Below are 16,770 nucleotides of genomic sequence, written 5' to 3' on the forward strand. Positions count from 1 at the left end.
CCCACAGGGCTTGGAGTGGCTCCCTCAGGAGAGAGAATGATCTGCTCTGGCTAGTCTAGGAGGACGAGCGGCCGGCCCAGAGGGGTGGGGCAGCGCGGGCGGGGCGACCCCCGAGAAGAGACAGGGCTAGGGAGGATGAGCCCCCCACACACCTCAGAGCGCTGGCGGGGTAGGGTCGGAGCCCCCCTCAGGAGCCACGGGTTTGGGGGGCCCAGGAGGAGCAGTGACCCTGCTCCGCGTGGAGAGATGTGGACTAAGAATCCTGCAGTTAGAGAGAGACACACAGGGACTAAGAGGGACTAAGATTCAGGAGGTGGAGGGGCAGAGCTATGCAGTCGCTCCGGGGTCAGAAACGGGGCGGGGGCGTGAGAGGGGGCATGGAAGACCCGAGGAAAAGCCTGAGCTTCACGCACTCTCCGGGCCCTTTGGCAGGGCCGGTTCTCTGTGAAATGCGCCCCTAAGGGCCGCTGCCCCGCCAGCTCCACGCCAGGTGCCCGACAGGTCCGCGGGACCCAGAGCCCGAGAGGCGGGTCTGTGGCCGTCCTGTCCGCTGGGAAGGTTTTTGTCACAGTGCAGGGAGAACTGGGAAGCAGAGGGAAAGTGGAGGCACCCCGTCCGGCCCCAGCGCTCCAGCATCGCTCCCACCCTCCCGCGGCCCCTCAGCTTCGCTTTCCTGGGTGCGAGCTGAGTTTGGTTCCGCCAGAACAGTCTCCAGCTGTTCATGAGCACGTCGCGTCTGCCAGGTGCGGTCCAGTGGTCAGAGCGGGCCCAGGCATCCCGTTTTTGTAGGGGAAGACTTCTACCAGGCCATTGTGTATAAACGGTTCGCCAGCCTAGTCAGCCATGATGCTTTGTAGAAACAAATTCCGCACAGCGGAATTTTTGCACAGCGAGGAGCTGTGTAAAACCCTACTCGCAGGGCTGTGTAAGCCCCTCACGCGCGGGAATTACAGTGAGGATGTTCGCGGGCTCTCTGGGCAGCTCTCTCTCGCTGCTCGGGTTCTGTGCTCTCCAGACGCTTCTCCACCCAGGACGACTGTTGCCTTGGACACACGAAGGAAGAGCGAGAGCCAAGCTGGTTGCTTATTAGTTGCCGTTTATTCAATCTCTCCTCTCTCCCAGCTCTCTCCAGCCCTCTCCCTGTGTGTCTCTTTCTAACTGCAGGATTCTTTCTGCCGCTGTATCCTCTCCTCTCTCTCTGCTGTCTCTGTAACTGTCTCTCCTTCAATCCCCCTGCAGCAACCTTCAATCAATCCATCAACCAACAATCCCTTTCTCCAATTATCAACGCCCCCCCCCCCCCCCTTTCTCCTGGCAGCTGCTCTTTTTTTTTTTTTTTTTTTTTTTTTTGCTTTTTGGGTCACACCTGGCGATGAACAGGGTTACTCCTGGCTCTGCACTCAGGAGTTACTCCTGGCAGTGCTCAGGGGACCATATGGGATGCTGGGAATCGAACCTGGGTCGGCTGCGTGCAAGGCAAACGCCCTACCCGCTGTGCTATCTCTCCAGCCCCTGCCGCTTTTTCAATCCTCTCACCAGCCTCTCCAACCACGCCTCCCCACAGGGGAGCATGATCAAAAATGTTTTTCCAGACTTCTCGACCACCTGCAGTACATGAGGGCAAAATAGCCTTTAGGTGTGTTTCTCCTCTCCTTAGACCTGCGACTTAATTAGCATCTTTAAGGTAAAGGTAAAGGCCCTCCCTTTGATCGTTGATTTGCTCGAGGGGGCCCAGTAACGTCTCCATTGGAGACTTTGTTGTTACTGTGTCTGGCATATCAAATACTCTCCGTAGCTTGCCGGGCTCTCTGAGAGGGGCAGAGGAATCGAACTCGGGTCGGCCATGTTGGCCGCTTGTAAGGAGAACGCCCTACCGCTGTGCTATCGCTCCTACCGCTTTTGGGCACTTTGGCCAGGCCCTTTTCGATGCCAGGGTAGCTCATAGCTCACCACTTGCCCTGGGTCCCATCCCTCGTCGAGACCCTGCTTTTGGGGATCTAGGAAGTGAGGGCAACTGAGGCTTAAGTCGAGAGAGCAGATGTCCAGGAGGTAATATTATCTGGAGACAATCAACTCCCAAGCCACAGGTTTGTCTTTTTAACTATCTTTCTGTATTCATACAAAAAGCATCTGCTTTGAAATAATAATCCTGCAAAGGACATTAAGGAGAAGAGAAAGACAATATTTACAAGTCAGAGTCTGATTGACAGGTTTAGGGGCAATCAACAAACACAAGCTCCCAGCAGCCAGGGAGGAAGGGCAAACCAATGTTATCCTACAGTGCTTTCCGTTTTCTGCTCCACAAGACTTGTTTTCCAAATGTTACTGCAGACTGGGCATAAGTAACATTTCACTCTAGGGACGGTTTCTCCAGAGAGTGGGCCTCATTCCCTAATGGCTCTCCTCTGCTTCTAGTGTGTGGATCCTATTGAGCATCTTTGATGCAACGTATTAGTTTATTCCTTGAATATGAAATTCCTAGGGCCACCATCTTGCATTTAAAAATATGAAAAGGTGAATCTAAGGAATTTTGCAGAGAATAGTTTCTGCTTCAACAGTTGGAGTTGTTGAGTTAGAGGGAGGAATAGAAGTACTGTCTGATTGAATTCAAAATGGTTCCAGAAAAAGATGGTGACCTGTGGGATTTTATGCATTTATTAGCTGGATATCTGGGTGTCTGTTAGGCAGTTGGCACTGTTCTTGATGCTAGGAATATGAGGACAAACTGACAGACAAAGTCTGCTAAGAAAGCTCTGAACTGTATTATATTTGTAAAGGGCAGATTTTATTATATGTTAATTGTTAAATCCGGGATTCTGGGTTCCCAAGCAGCGTGATGGACAGAGACACGAACAAAATAATGCAAAAGCAGTAGGAGTTTTATTCCAGTTTACTGGGGTCAACTATCTCACCCACAGAGTGGTCTCTTGATAGCGACCCCGGCTTCAGGCAGCAAGCAGTTTATATATAGTTTGATTACATAAGCAGTACATGCTGTATTGTTTCAGAAAAATCTTACTTAGTTACTAAACAAAGGTATTTTGGCAAGTGTCTAGGATATATGTTGGACTTTGATAGGCTTGTGGGTGCTGGTGTACATTCTGTATGGTTTCTGGCACACTGTGATCGACTGAGTCCACTTGCCCACTTTCTGGGCCCAGGAGCTTTCCAGGGGGATTCAGGTTGGCTAGTTACACATTGTTTCATTGCTGGGAAACTGAAACTTAACTGTTCCCTTAACTGAACCTGAGGCCTAGCTGATTTTGCTGATTTCTAATGCCTGTCATGGTGTCAGTTTTACCCTTACATTAATTATATCTCAAACTTTCGTTTTGGGGGGCCACACACAGTACTGCTCAGAGCTTACATTAATTGTTCAGACATCACTTCTGGTGGGCTCTTCTTTCCTAAGCTAACAGACTTTTGAAATATGTAATTGGAAAAGACTTTGACCATGGTGCTAGATTTCAGGTCCAGTAATGTACACATTAACACAAATGTTTGTGTGAACACAACAAATTTGAGACTGAAGGCTCTTCCTGAGACTGCTCTCAGTAATAGCAGCAAAAATATAGATTAATAGTCCATAAAAGAAGAGTTGAGCACTCAAAAAGCCCATTAATCTTGGACCATTTAGTGAGAGGTCATCATTGGCTGTCATTTGTTTATTGTTTTGGAGGAATGTTTCCCAAGGTGAACTTGAGACAGATTGGACTTCAGTCGGATGAAACAGTATCCTGTGTTCAGGAGTACCTTCAATGAAAAAATTTTTAAATGTAATATGTAGGCATTTAAAGAGTTAAGAGTCTAAACAGATAGACTTTGTGAAATTAACCTTTATGTATAATAACAATGACCACAAAAACCAAGTACATGTGATTTAAGTGTGTAACTACCTCTAGAAACTGCCATTCCTCCCACCCCACCCCCACCCCACATACATAAAGCTGAAGTTTGTAGCAAAGATATTTTGCTGTTGTTTTCTCCATGAAGTACAAGATCAAGAAACTATTACAGAACATAAAAGAAAAATAAAAGCCTTACTCTTATCAACTAGGCCTTAGGCTGACTGTAGATAAAACTATCTGCTTGATGGATGAATCTCAACTCTATCAGATTCATGTGCCCTTATTATTTTTTTTTAACAGTGATTGCCGTGGTGCTGGGTCGTGGGAGAACTATAGCAACAATACTCAGCATGGCAGTGTGGGACTAATGGCATAGTGCTGGGGTTGGTTTGGGGTGTACCAGGGTAGCATCTGGCAGTGCTTGAGGGGCCATATGGTACCACGGAGAGACCAGAAGACCTCGTGCATGTGTTCTATCACTTGAGCTATCTCCCTAGTTCTGTTCTGTGTCTTTAAAAATAAAAGTTTTCTAATAGCACTGTAGTAGCTCAAAAAAAAAGTAAATATGAAATATGATCCACACTACCTCTACTACCCAGCCGTCGCCACACTTCAGGATGCTTTTTGGACTTGCGCGGCTGCTTTGCGGCTGCGTGACACATCATAAGACACTAAATACCCATCTTCTGGAATTGTCGTACCATATTTGATAGGGTTCAAATATGGTAACATCTACAAGGGTGATTAGAGGTCGCCCCAAAAGCCTCTATCCCTCTCGGAAAGACCGGCAAGCTACCGAGAGTATTCCGCCCGCACGGAAGAGCCTGGCAAGCTATCCGTTGTGTATTCGATATGCCAAAACCAGTAACTACAACTGGTCTCATTCACCTGATCCTGAAGGCTTCACCGACATGGCAGCACTGAGAAGGATGAGAAAGGAGAGGCCGACAAAATCTCAAGGCCGAACTAGGCTGCAACAACGACGGAAGACAAAAATGATCGTCTGTACTTTCAATGCACGTACGCTAGCATCAGATACATCCATCAAGGACCTGATGGTACAAGCGCTAATGATCAAGTACGACATCATTGGTCTGACCCAAACAAGAAGGCACGAATCTCACCATGCCGTTTTCGACACTGGAGAAGAATTGTTCCTCGGAACATGTGATAAAAGAGGCGTTGGAGGCGTCGGTGTCCTTGTCAACACAAACTTGGCCAAGAGCATTGATTCATTCGAATGCCTAACAACCCAAATCAGACGTTTACATTTGAATAGATGTGGCTCACTGCCTGCAGTTTCTATTTTTGTTGTCTACGCACCAACATCTCATTATGATGAAAAAGAAATAGAGAAGTTCTACATGGAGCTGGAGAAGTTCTATAAAGAAGACCACACCTTCTACAAGATCATTGTGGGTGATTTTAATGCCAAGATAGGACCGAGAAGATCAGCTGAAGAACTTCACATCGGGACCCATGGCCTAGAATGGAACGAACAGGGTGAGAGACTGTCTGAGTTCATCATGTCGACCAAGACCATCCATGGTAACTCACAGTTCCAGAAGGCAGAATCTAAACGTTGGACATGGGAATCTCCCGGTAGACGATTCCACAACGAAAGAGACCACATCATATTCAATCGACGGTTTTGCCTGACCGATGTCGCTCTTGTCCCAAAATTTCGAACGGGATCGGACCACCGTCTCCTTCGTGCAAAATTCTAGTTCACAGAGCGGGGAGAAAGGGCTGCAAAGTTCAAAAAGAGAACTCCCAGAACGACCACCAACTGGGAACTCTTTGGCACTATTGCGGCAACATGGGAAGATGCCATAGTTGACAACATTGACGAGGAATACGATTGACTGGTTCAGCACCTCCATGAATGTGCGAGGAACGCCAAGAGAGAGATAGCCACAAAAAAACGCCTGTCTTCGAAAACTCTTGAGCTAATTCGCCAGCGTGGTTTGGCGCATGCCTCAGGCAACCGCAAGCTAATGTCCAAGCTCGCAAAGCAGTGCAGAGATGTGATCAAGGAAGACCTCAAAGAGAGAAGAGCAGAAGTACTGGTAGATGCGGCAGAAGCCGGGAAAAGTATTCGTTACGCCCGCCTGTCCTTCGCCAACTACAAGACCAAGATGACTGCCCTCCGACGTCCTGATGGATCCACCACATCCTCCAGAACGGCGATGGAGAAGATTATCCATGACTTCTACTCAAATCTCTTTGATAGCCATGTCCACTTGTCGACATACCAAATTCCACAGGATGGATATGTTGTTCCCAACGTTCTCCCTTCCGAAATCCGACACGCCATTTCGTCAGTAAAGAAACAAACAGCACCCGGCCCAGACAAGGTCAGACCTGAACACCTGAAGAACCTGCCATCAGTACTCATCAATACACTGGCTCGGCTCTTCACTCGCTACCTGTCTGAATGCAAGGTTCCATCCCAATGGAAAACCAGCAGGACCGTACTACTGTTCAAGAAGGGAGACATCCATGACATTGGCAACTATCACCCGATCTGCCTATTGTCTGTCACCTACAAGTTGTTCACTCGAGTCATCCTAAATAGGATTGGCAGAACACTAGATGAAGGACAACCATGCGAGCAAGCCGGGTTCCGCAAAGGATTCAGCACCATCGACCATATCCACACGATAACCAAGCTCATTGAGGTTTCTCGGGAGTTCAAGATGCCGCTCTGTTTAACGTTCATTGATTTAAAGAAGGCCTTTGATTCTGTTGAGACGGAAGCGGTCATTGAAGCCCTGGCCAATCAGGGCATTCAAGCCCAATACATCAGGATCCTCCGTGAGCTGTATTGCGGATTCACTACCAAGATCTCACCATTCTACAAAGAAGTGATCATTGATGTCAAGAGAGGGTTTCAGCAGAGTGATACCATTTCACCAAAACTCTTCAGTGCCACCCTCGAGAACATCATGCGACGACTGGAATGGGAAGGAATGGGAGTGAAGATAGATGGTCGGCAACTACACCACCTCCGCTTTGCTGATGACATTGTTTTAATAACACCAAACATCAGCCAAGCGGCACAAATGCTGGCCGACTTTGACCGTGAGTGTGGAAAGATAGGACTACAGCTGAATCTTACGAAGACAATGTTTATGAGAAACAACCTCGTTCCTGATGCCCCATTCGCTCTCAATGGAACGACCATCTCCGAATGCAACAGCTATGTGTACCTAGGTCGAGAGGTCAACATGACAAATGACCTGGCACCTGAGCTGCGCAGGAGGAAGAGAGCGGCTTGGAACGCCTTCAAGAACGTTGAAGAAATAGTTAAGAGGATGAAGGACCTCCGGCTCCGGGCACATCTCTTTGATTCCACTGTTCTTCCTGCATTAACATATGCCTCAGAGACCTGGGCCCTATGCAAACAGGATGAAAACGCTATTCAGGTCTCCCAAAGAAGAATAGAAAGAGCTATGCTTGGAATATCACGTTTCACTCAAATGAGAGAAAAAATCCGGAGTTCCGACATCCGTCGACGATCAAGAATCAGGCACGCTGTGTCATTTGCCAAGGTGTATAAAATCAGATGGGCTGGTCACGTAATGAGATTTAAAGACGACCGCTGGACTAGAGCTGTTACTGACTGGATTCCACGGGATGTCAAAAGACCGCGTGGCCGCCCATCTACCAGATGGTCAGACTTCTTCGTCAAGATCATGAACGATCGGTTTGAGGCTCTTCATGTTTCCAGAGCGAACAGATGCCATTGGGCTACACTAGCACGCAACAGGGACAAATGGAGACGTTACTGGCTCCCGCTCGAGCAAATCGACGACTAACGGGAGGTTAAGTGATTAAGTGATTAAGTGATGAAATATAATCTATTAATATTCAATTAAATGAGTTTGTGTTTCCGACTTGTCTTTTCATAATGTGTAATGTTTTTAGTGAGCTTCTCATATGCATATTAACTATTTGTATATATATTATTAGAACGATAGTACAGCACTGTGACACTGTCCTCCAGTTGTTCATCAATTTGTTCTAGCGGACTCAGTAACGTCCCCATTGTGAGACTTGTTGTTACTGTGTTTGGCATATCGAATACGTCACGAGTAGCTTGCTAGGCTTTGCCGTGAGGGCAAAATACTCTTGGTAGCTTGCCGGGCTCTCTGAGAGGGGCAGAGGAATCGAACCGGCTCAGCCGGGCTGGCTGTGCACAAGGCAAACGCCCTACCGCTGCACTATCGCTCTAGCCCTTTTAATTAAATTTTAGACCACTGCCGGCAGTGCCGAGGATTTATTCCTGTTCTACACTCAGGGATCAATCCTGGGGAGCTCAGACACCATATGGGATGTTGGGGGATCAAAACCAAGTTAGCTGCATGCAAGGCAAATGCCTTCCCCACTGAATGATCTCTCCAGTCCCAAAAGATGTCTGTTATTAAAAAAAAATTATTGTTTTTTTTTTTTTTTTGAGAAGGTTGAGTCATAACTGACAGTGGTCAGGACTTACTCCTAGCTCTCTGCTCAGGGATCACTCCTGGCAGCACTCAGGGAACATATGTGAAGCCAGGGATGAAACTGGGGTCAGATTGTGAAAGGCAAGTGCCTTAGCCCCTATACTAGCTGTTTGGCCCATACGCCTTTTTGTACATGTTCTGTATGTATTCTATGAGGATGCAACTTGGACGCTGGATTCTTCGAAATATGCCCCATTTTATTGCATTGTTTCATTGTGCCTTAGACCACTTTCTTTTTTACCACAAGATATTCCACCAGCAAAAAGATTATGGCCTGATAAAAGTTCAGAAGATGATTTGTTTAAAGCAATAAAATATTTAATTTTATGGCTTGTATCTTTTTTTTAGGACAAAGTGCTATTGTATACTTAATGGACTAAATTTATATTTAAAGTATAAATTTAACAACAGTGTAAACTTAACTTTTAAGTATACTGTAAAGCCAGTAAATTGGAGTGACTCACTAATTTGCATTATTTGTTTATTGAAATGTCTGGAACAGAACTTGCAATATCTCTGACATGAGCCTGTGTATATTTACTAGTTGAGGGAGCCTCTCTAATAAAATACTAATTTTGAGATCTGATATTACGAAGCGAATTTTGTGAAAATCTGGGGAGAAAGTGTCTGTTTGGAAGCAAAAATCTGCCAGCTCCAAGTAAGTATTTTTGGGCAAAAGGTTTACTCCATGGGAATGGCTCTTGAAGGCTGGTAGAGTTTATACTAATATATATATGTATATATATATATATATATATATATATATTTAAACTTCTCTAAGGATCTCTCCCTCACTGTACAGGGAAAAACCTAGTCTTCTGTTGATGTTGTTGGCGGTTGAGGGGCTCCCAAGTTATGCTCAGAGGGCATGTGGGCCATTCCTGGCAATATTTGCCTGGCCATGGAGGCCTCACAGCTCAGTGCTTGGGCCAAGCAGTACAGTGCTTCTTGGGCCTCATGGTGTTTGGGGGTCACTAGGTGCTCAAGGGGCCATATAGTACTGGAGGACAGGGCATAGCATGTTCAAAGCATGAGCAGTTATCTCCCAGGCCTAAACCTAATCTCTATCTTTTCAATGGAGAAGGCGGAAGTCAAATATTCATCACATTCTTATCTCTGTTCACTGTGCCTTCTCTGGTAATCTTACAGACTGACTTTTCCTGCCACATCCTCCCTTGTCTTAACTAAGATATTTAAGATGTTTCTGAAGCCCTATGGGAGAGCTACTTTGTTTCACTGAATCTTCCCATACACTGTATGTAGCACTGTAGCACTGTCCTCCTGTTGTTCATCAATTTGCTCGAGCAGGCCCAGTAACGTCTCTATCATGAGACTTGTTGTTACTGTGTTTGGAATATTGAATATTTGAAATAGCTTGCCAGGCTTTGCTGTGCGGGCGAGATACTCTCGGTAGCTTGCCGGGCTCTCTGAGAGGGGTGGAGGAATCGAACCCAGCTCAGCTGGACTGGCTGCACACAAGGCAAACACCCTACTGCTGTGCTATTTCTCCAGTCCTTCCCATTCACATCAGAGGTAATTCGTGTTCTCATTAAACCTCTCTTTGTCTTTTATTCTTTTTTTCTTTTTCATTTTTGCTTTTTGGGCCACACCCGATGATGCTCAGGGGTTACTCATGGCTCTGTACTCAGAAACAGAAATTACTTCTGGTGGTGCTGGGGAGACCGTTTGGGATGCCAGGGATTGAACCCGGTCAGTCATGTGCAAGAAAAATGCCCTACCTGCTGTGCTATTGCTCCAACCCTATCTTTTTCTTACCATTCCAGTGATTGCTTATTTCATAGCCTAGATGAACTAAGAGGGGTATGGGGTGATTTCATTTGCATCTCAACCTATCCCTCACAGAGGAATAGTGATGGAGAGACCTGTGGTAGAATGAATATGGTGTGTTCCAAGAATAGAAAGAAAACAAAAATGAATGCAACGTAATCAGCAATGAGGGGAGTGAGGTGAACTATGGTCCTGAGAGGTAGTTAGGCTAAATTGGTTAGGGCCTTAAGACCATGGTATGGACCTTTGATTTTAGTTAACACAGAGCATTTAATTCAAATTGTCACTTACCAGTTGGTATGCCAAGCACTTTGTGTACTCTTAGTGAAGTGCCATTGACCTCATTTAATATAATGAAGAGAGCATGTTGAGTTAAAAGTACCTTGTAGATTACATGTAGTTCAAATTTTTCCTTCTGTGAATAAGAAAAGTAAGACGAGGTCTAAAGGTTGTCTCACTAGTTGTCAGTGAAAGCCCAACTCTACAGAGAGTCCTTTGTTTCTTTGCTAGGAAGCTCTGAAAAGGGACTGTGTGCAATTTCATTCTAATGCTTTGAAGGAATTTTATCTTGTCACAAATCACTTTGTAAAGCATAAAATAGTCACACCCTAATTACACCCTATTTGCTTATTTTGTAAGTCTAGATTTTAATAGAGTTTATTTATCCCACAGGGACTCCTTCCTGTTCTAAAATATTCTGCTCACTCTAATTTTACCCTTTTTTTTTTTTTTTTTTTTGCTTTACTCTGACATTTTTCCGTGAGACAGGCAACTTGAGCTTGCCCTATATTATTCAGTATCTGGGGTGCCACCTTCATATCCGGGATGGTGTGTCACAGTCCTTTTTGGATGAGGCCTCTGTGGCACATTCAACCCCTGCATGTTGCAGACACTCCCAGTAATCACTTGCTGTTTGCGGGTTTCCTCACTTCCCAGTCTGGAGCATGGCCTCTTGGGTCTCCCCGCAGCACAGGAGCAGAAGCAGATGCTGAGCTGGCAAAGCTGCTCTCCTCAGTGCATGAGACCCGCAACGATGCCGCCTGCTTCAGCTCAGGGGTCGGTGATTGGGAACTTGAGCCTCACTGAGTATCCAGAGGTGATTCCAGAAATGGACTTCTCCTGGAGCTCAGGAGAAGTGCTTGGGCACTGTCCAAGTAATCATACTACTAGTCGGCATCATTAAATGTCTGGCTAATTCTTTAAACAATGAGATTTTCTAAACATTTGCTGCTTTCTCTGATCTGGGCGTGGGTTAAGTGCTTTTCATATATTGACATTTATAACATGGGCGTTAAAACACCCCTACACACAAAGGTGCAACTGAGGTTTCTAAGGGTTGGACAAGCCACCCAATACCACGTCCCAAGCAGTTGCTGAGCCAGGATGTGAGCCCAGGTTTTCTGTTCCTGGTGTCACAGCTCTGCACCCTTGCCTTGTGCTGGAATAGGCAGCAGAGGTCCAAACCCTGAAAGGCCCTGTGCATTTGAGGAGCTTCCTGCTTGCACGGGAAATGAAATACAACTCATAAATCGCAGTACTCAGCTGTGTTGCATAATAAAGTCCTTTCCTAACTCTGTCCAAAGTATGAAAATTTCTTGAGCAAAATGATGTGTCAGTGGTGGCTACCTCTTCCTCTGATTTCTAAACTGTTTCATATGACCGGGACAGTTCATAGAGGAAAGAGCTGAGGATGTTAAAATCCAAGATCACCATTTATCTTGGAACTTGATTAAGAAAAAAAACTTCAGGGACTAGAGAAGAGGAAACTAACAAATGTCAGTAGAGGAAAGGAAGATAGTGATATCTCAATGTCTTTAAAAGAACAAGAGGAGTTGAGTCAGGGGACACTCTGGGGTTAGTTTGAGAAACCTCCAAGTACCAGAAAGTGAAACATTATTCAAGCCAATCAGATGACTGGATTGCTTAAGTGACTGCTGAGAAGGTGTCAGTTTCTTGGGGCCTCAAGAGGCAGGATTTTGTCTAGATAAAGAGTGAAGCCAGGGCTGGAGCGATAGCACAGGCGGTAGGGTGTTTGCCTTGCACGCAGCTGACCCGGGTTTGATTCCCAGCATCCCGTATGGTCCCCCGAGCACCGCCAGGAGTAATTCCTGAGTGCATGAGCCAGGAATAACCCCTGTGCATCGCTGGGTGTGACCCAAAATGCAAAAAAAAAAAAAAAAAAAAGAGTGAAGCCAAAAGGTGTGTGTGTGTGTGAGAGAGAGAGAGAGAGAGAGAGAGAGAGAGAGAGAGAGAGAGAGAGAGGTCACTGGTACTGGGAAATGTACACTGGTGGAGGGATCACTTGTAATCACTTGTCATCCTGTTGTTTGTCGATTTGCTCAAATGGACGCCAGTAACATCTCCATGTGACCCTGTCGCGAGCTAGTGTAGCCCAATGGCGTCTGCTCACTCCAGGAACAAGACAAGTATCAAACCATTTGTTCAGGGTCTTGACGAAGAAGTCCAACGATCTCATAGGTGGGTGGCCATGAGTTCTTTTGACGGCCCATGGAATCCAGTTGGTAATAGCTCTAGTCCAGCGGTTGTCTCTAAATCACATTATGTATCCAGCCCATCTGATTTTCGACACCTTGGCAAAAGAGGCAGCATCCCTGATCTTCGATCATTGACAAAGATCAGAATTCCGGATTCCTTCTCTCACTTGAGTGAAGCATGATACTCCAAGGATAGCTCTTTCGATTCCTCTTTGGGTGATCTGAATAGTGTTCTTGTCCTGTTTTCGTAGGGCCCAGGTCTCTGAGGCGTATGTTAGTGCAGGAAAAACGGTGGAGTAGAAAAGATGTGCCCGGAGCTGGAGGTTCTTTTTTCTCTTAACTACTCTTCTTCGATGCTCTTGAAGGTGTTCCATGCTGCTTTCTTTCTCCTGTGCAGTTCTGGCTCTACATCATTTCTCATGTTGAGTTCTCGACCCAGGTACACATAACTGCTACATTCAGAGATATTAATTCCATTGAGAGAAAATGGAACATCAGGAACTAGTTCGTTTTTCATGAACATTGTCTTAGTGAGATTCAGCTGCAATCTGACCTGTCTACACTCATGGTCGAAGTCAGTAAGCATTTGTGGTGCTTGGCTAATGTTTGGTGTTATTAGAACAATGTCATCAGTGAAGCAGAGGTGGTGTAGTTGCCAATCATCTATCTTCACCCCCACTTCTTTCCATTCCAGTTGATGCATGATGTTCTCGACAGTGGCACTGAAGAGTTTCGGTGAAATGGTATCACCCTGCCGAACCGCTCTCTTTTCGTCAATGATCACTTCCTTGTAGAATGGTGAGATCTTGGTGGTGAATCCATAATACAGCTCGTGGAGGATCCTGATGTACTGAGTTTGAACACCATGTTTGACTAGGGCTTCGATAACCGCTTCAGTCTCAATAGAATCAAAGGCCTTTTTAAAATTGATGAACATTAGGCAGAGTGGCATCTTGAACTCTCAAGAAACCTCACTGAGCTTGGTCACCAGGTGGATATGGTCGATTGTGCTGAATCCTTTTCAGAACCCGGCTTGCTCGCATGGTTGTTGTTTGTCTAGTGTTCTGCCTATTCTATTCAGGATGACTCTAGTGAACAACTTGTAGATGACAGACAACAGGCAGATCGGGCGTTAGTTGCCAATGTCATGGATGTCTCCCTTCTTGTACAACAGAATGGTCCTGCTGGTTTTCCACTGGGATGGAACCTTGCATTCAGACAGGTAGCATGCGAAGAGCTGAGCCAGTGTATTGATGAGTACTGGTGGAGGGATAGGTGTTGGAATACTGTATGACTGAAATCTAATCACGAATGGCTTTGTAATGCTCTATCCCACAGTGATTCAATAAAAAAGTTAAAAAAAAAAGAGTGAAGAAGCCAAGTACCTAATTTCGGGAGGAAGCTGGATTAGGATTACTTTATTCACCTCTCTTTTTACCCCATTTGCAAGGGAGTAATTCCCGCCTTGGAGATATGGGCATGACAGAACATATGGAAATCAACACCAGATAGAAGAAATTAGGGGCCATTTATTAATCACACTCACAGCTCAGAAAAGCATGACCCCAACTGAAGATTGCCCTGGCTTTTTTGTTTGTTTCTGTTTTGGGGTCACATCCAGGAGTACTCAGGGCTTACTCCTGGCTGTGAGCTCAGGGATCACTCCTAGTGGAACTCGGGGGACCATGTGTGATAGGACCAGATGGCTACATGCAAGGGAAGTGACTAACCCAGTGTACTATCTTTCTGGATCCTGGGGATTGCTTTTAGGACAAGATGAACTGACAGAGGCTGTGGAGGCACAGTTGCTTTAAGGTATTCAGTGATTCCTGCAGGATTAAATTCTTTTGAATAATTCTGTGGACTGGATGGAAACTTATACCCATTATTGAGCATTTGGTCCATTTGATAAGGAGGTCTTTGAGGAGGTGACCTTGGCCACAGGAGTGTACTAGGGAGAAAGCACTTGTGGTTGGGTTGGTCAGTCCTTCCTGATTTCCTAGATATCAGGTAGTCATAATTAGACTTGACTTTTTTTTTTTTTCCTGGAGTGGGCCACATCTAGTTGTGCTCAGGGCTTACTCCTGAATCTGTGATCAGGAGTCATTCCTGGAGATGCTTGGGGCGGGGGGCTCAGATATGGCAAGCCCCATACTTTCTGTATTATCTCTCCACCCTTAGACCTTACTTTTAAGCATATACCTTGTGCAGGAGGTGGTGCTGGGGGTCGGGGGTGGTAGAGACATCAGTAAGCGCTGTGAACTGCTTTTTGCAGATTCGGCACATTCTTGCCCCTGCCTCTCTCATGCCTACTTACATCACAGCCACAAGTTGGGAAATCCCATAACTCCATCTTCAGATTCAATAATTTACTATAGTGGCTAAGAATTCAGGGAAGCACATTATAAAGGTTATAATAAAAGATATGGATGAGTAACCAGATGAAGAGGTACATAGCGGGTGATTCAGAAGTTTCTGAGTCTGCAGAGTTGGGGTGTACCTCCCTCTTCTCAGCCTGTGAGTGTATTTTTCAGTTCTCAAGCTCTCAAAATATTACTGTTTTTAATATTATTTTTAATATTATTGTGCTGCCCTGGCATGTAGGTGACCCTGGTTGGATTCCTGGCATTCCATATATCCCCTGAGAACTGCCAGGAGTAATTCCTGAGTGTAGAGCCAGGAGTAACCCCTGGGTATAGCTGGGTGTGGACCCCAAACAAACGAAAAAATAAACAAATGGAATTTTATGGAGGCTTTATTACACCAGCATAATCAGTTCACAACTTTCTCCCACTCTACAGGATGAGGGGTGGTGCTTGAAGTTCCAACCTTCCAAGATCACGGTTTGTCTTTCTAGTGACCAACCTCTGTCCTAACATCATCTAGGAGTCCACTGAGCCACTTACTAGAACACAAGACATTCCTCTCACCCAGAAAATTCCAAGGAATTTAGGAGTTCTCTTGTCAGAAAGCAGGGGCAGAGATGAGTAAATACCTTATGTGCAGTCCTCAGTGACTCTAGTGTATGAATGAATGTGTCAGTGAATGAATTGTGATTTTGGAAATCTTCTGGACAAAGGAAGTAAAGACAACCCTTAGGTAATTATGATATTTATATTATTTTATATTATCAAAACTGTCAGGTTAAGACATAAGATCTCTAAGCTAGAATTAGGAAGCCCTTAAAAGCCATCCCATTTGAAGAGAAAAAGGCAAATTCATTCACAGCTCTCCATGACATCATTTAGAGTTTCAACACGTAAACAGGTCTTTGGCACAGAGATGGAGCTTTGTGATGATGGGTAACTACCAGTCAGAAGAATGATCTAGAGTACAAGAAACAGATCCTGTAAATTGTTACTCTCCTTAGGATGCCTTTGGCAATGATATTATTCTAAATAGTCTAATACAAATATAACGTGTTGTCATGGAAAGCGTCAGATTTTTATACTAAAAAAAATTAACATCACACATCTAGTCACCAAGTGTTTCTGTGGGGAAGATGAAGGCTGGAAGGAAGTAGATCAAGAGATTCTTTGTCATTCAAGACTCATACTGCATCTGGGACTCCATGAGATTACAAATGCATTTGGCATAAGGCACCGATAAGAACTCAGAGGCTATCAAAATGGATATCTCTACCATTACATAGAACTCTTGAAGTAAGAAATTGAAATCTTAAAGAAGTTATATATGTATTTCATATTTTGCCCTGGATTTGCTCCCCAGTACTGCCTGCTTCCCCCAATTCCTAGCACTGCTAGGTATGCCTCCCTCCCACAATCCACCCTGCCCCAATCCCCCGTCTCAATACTCTGCAATAATATATATGAAAGGTAGTAAAAATGAAAGTTCAGTCTGATCCATTAACTTCATCCTGAGTTTTAAGACTGAAAAGTGTCCAAAACCATCTCTCCCTAAAGTTTTTGTTGATATTGTTTTGTGAGCAGTAGTAAGTTGATAGTATTTTTTTCTTGGGGGGCCACACAGCAATACTTATGGCTTACTTCTAGCTCTACACTCAGGAATTACTCCTGGTGGTGCTGAGGGGGAACTGGGGTACTGGGGATTAAACCTGAGTTGACTGTGTGCAAGGCAAGCGCCCTACCCACGGTAATATCTCTTTGGCCCCAG

The sequence above is a fragment of the Sorex fumeus genome, unplaced genomic scaffold (assembly GCF_029834395.1).
Source record: "Sorex fumeus unplaced genomic scaffold, SorFum_2.1 ptg000155l, whole genome shotgun sequence".
NCBI classification, from domain to species: domain Eukaryota; kingdom Metazoa; phylum Chordata; class Mammalia; order Eulipotyphla; family Soricidae; genus Sorex; species Sorex fumeus.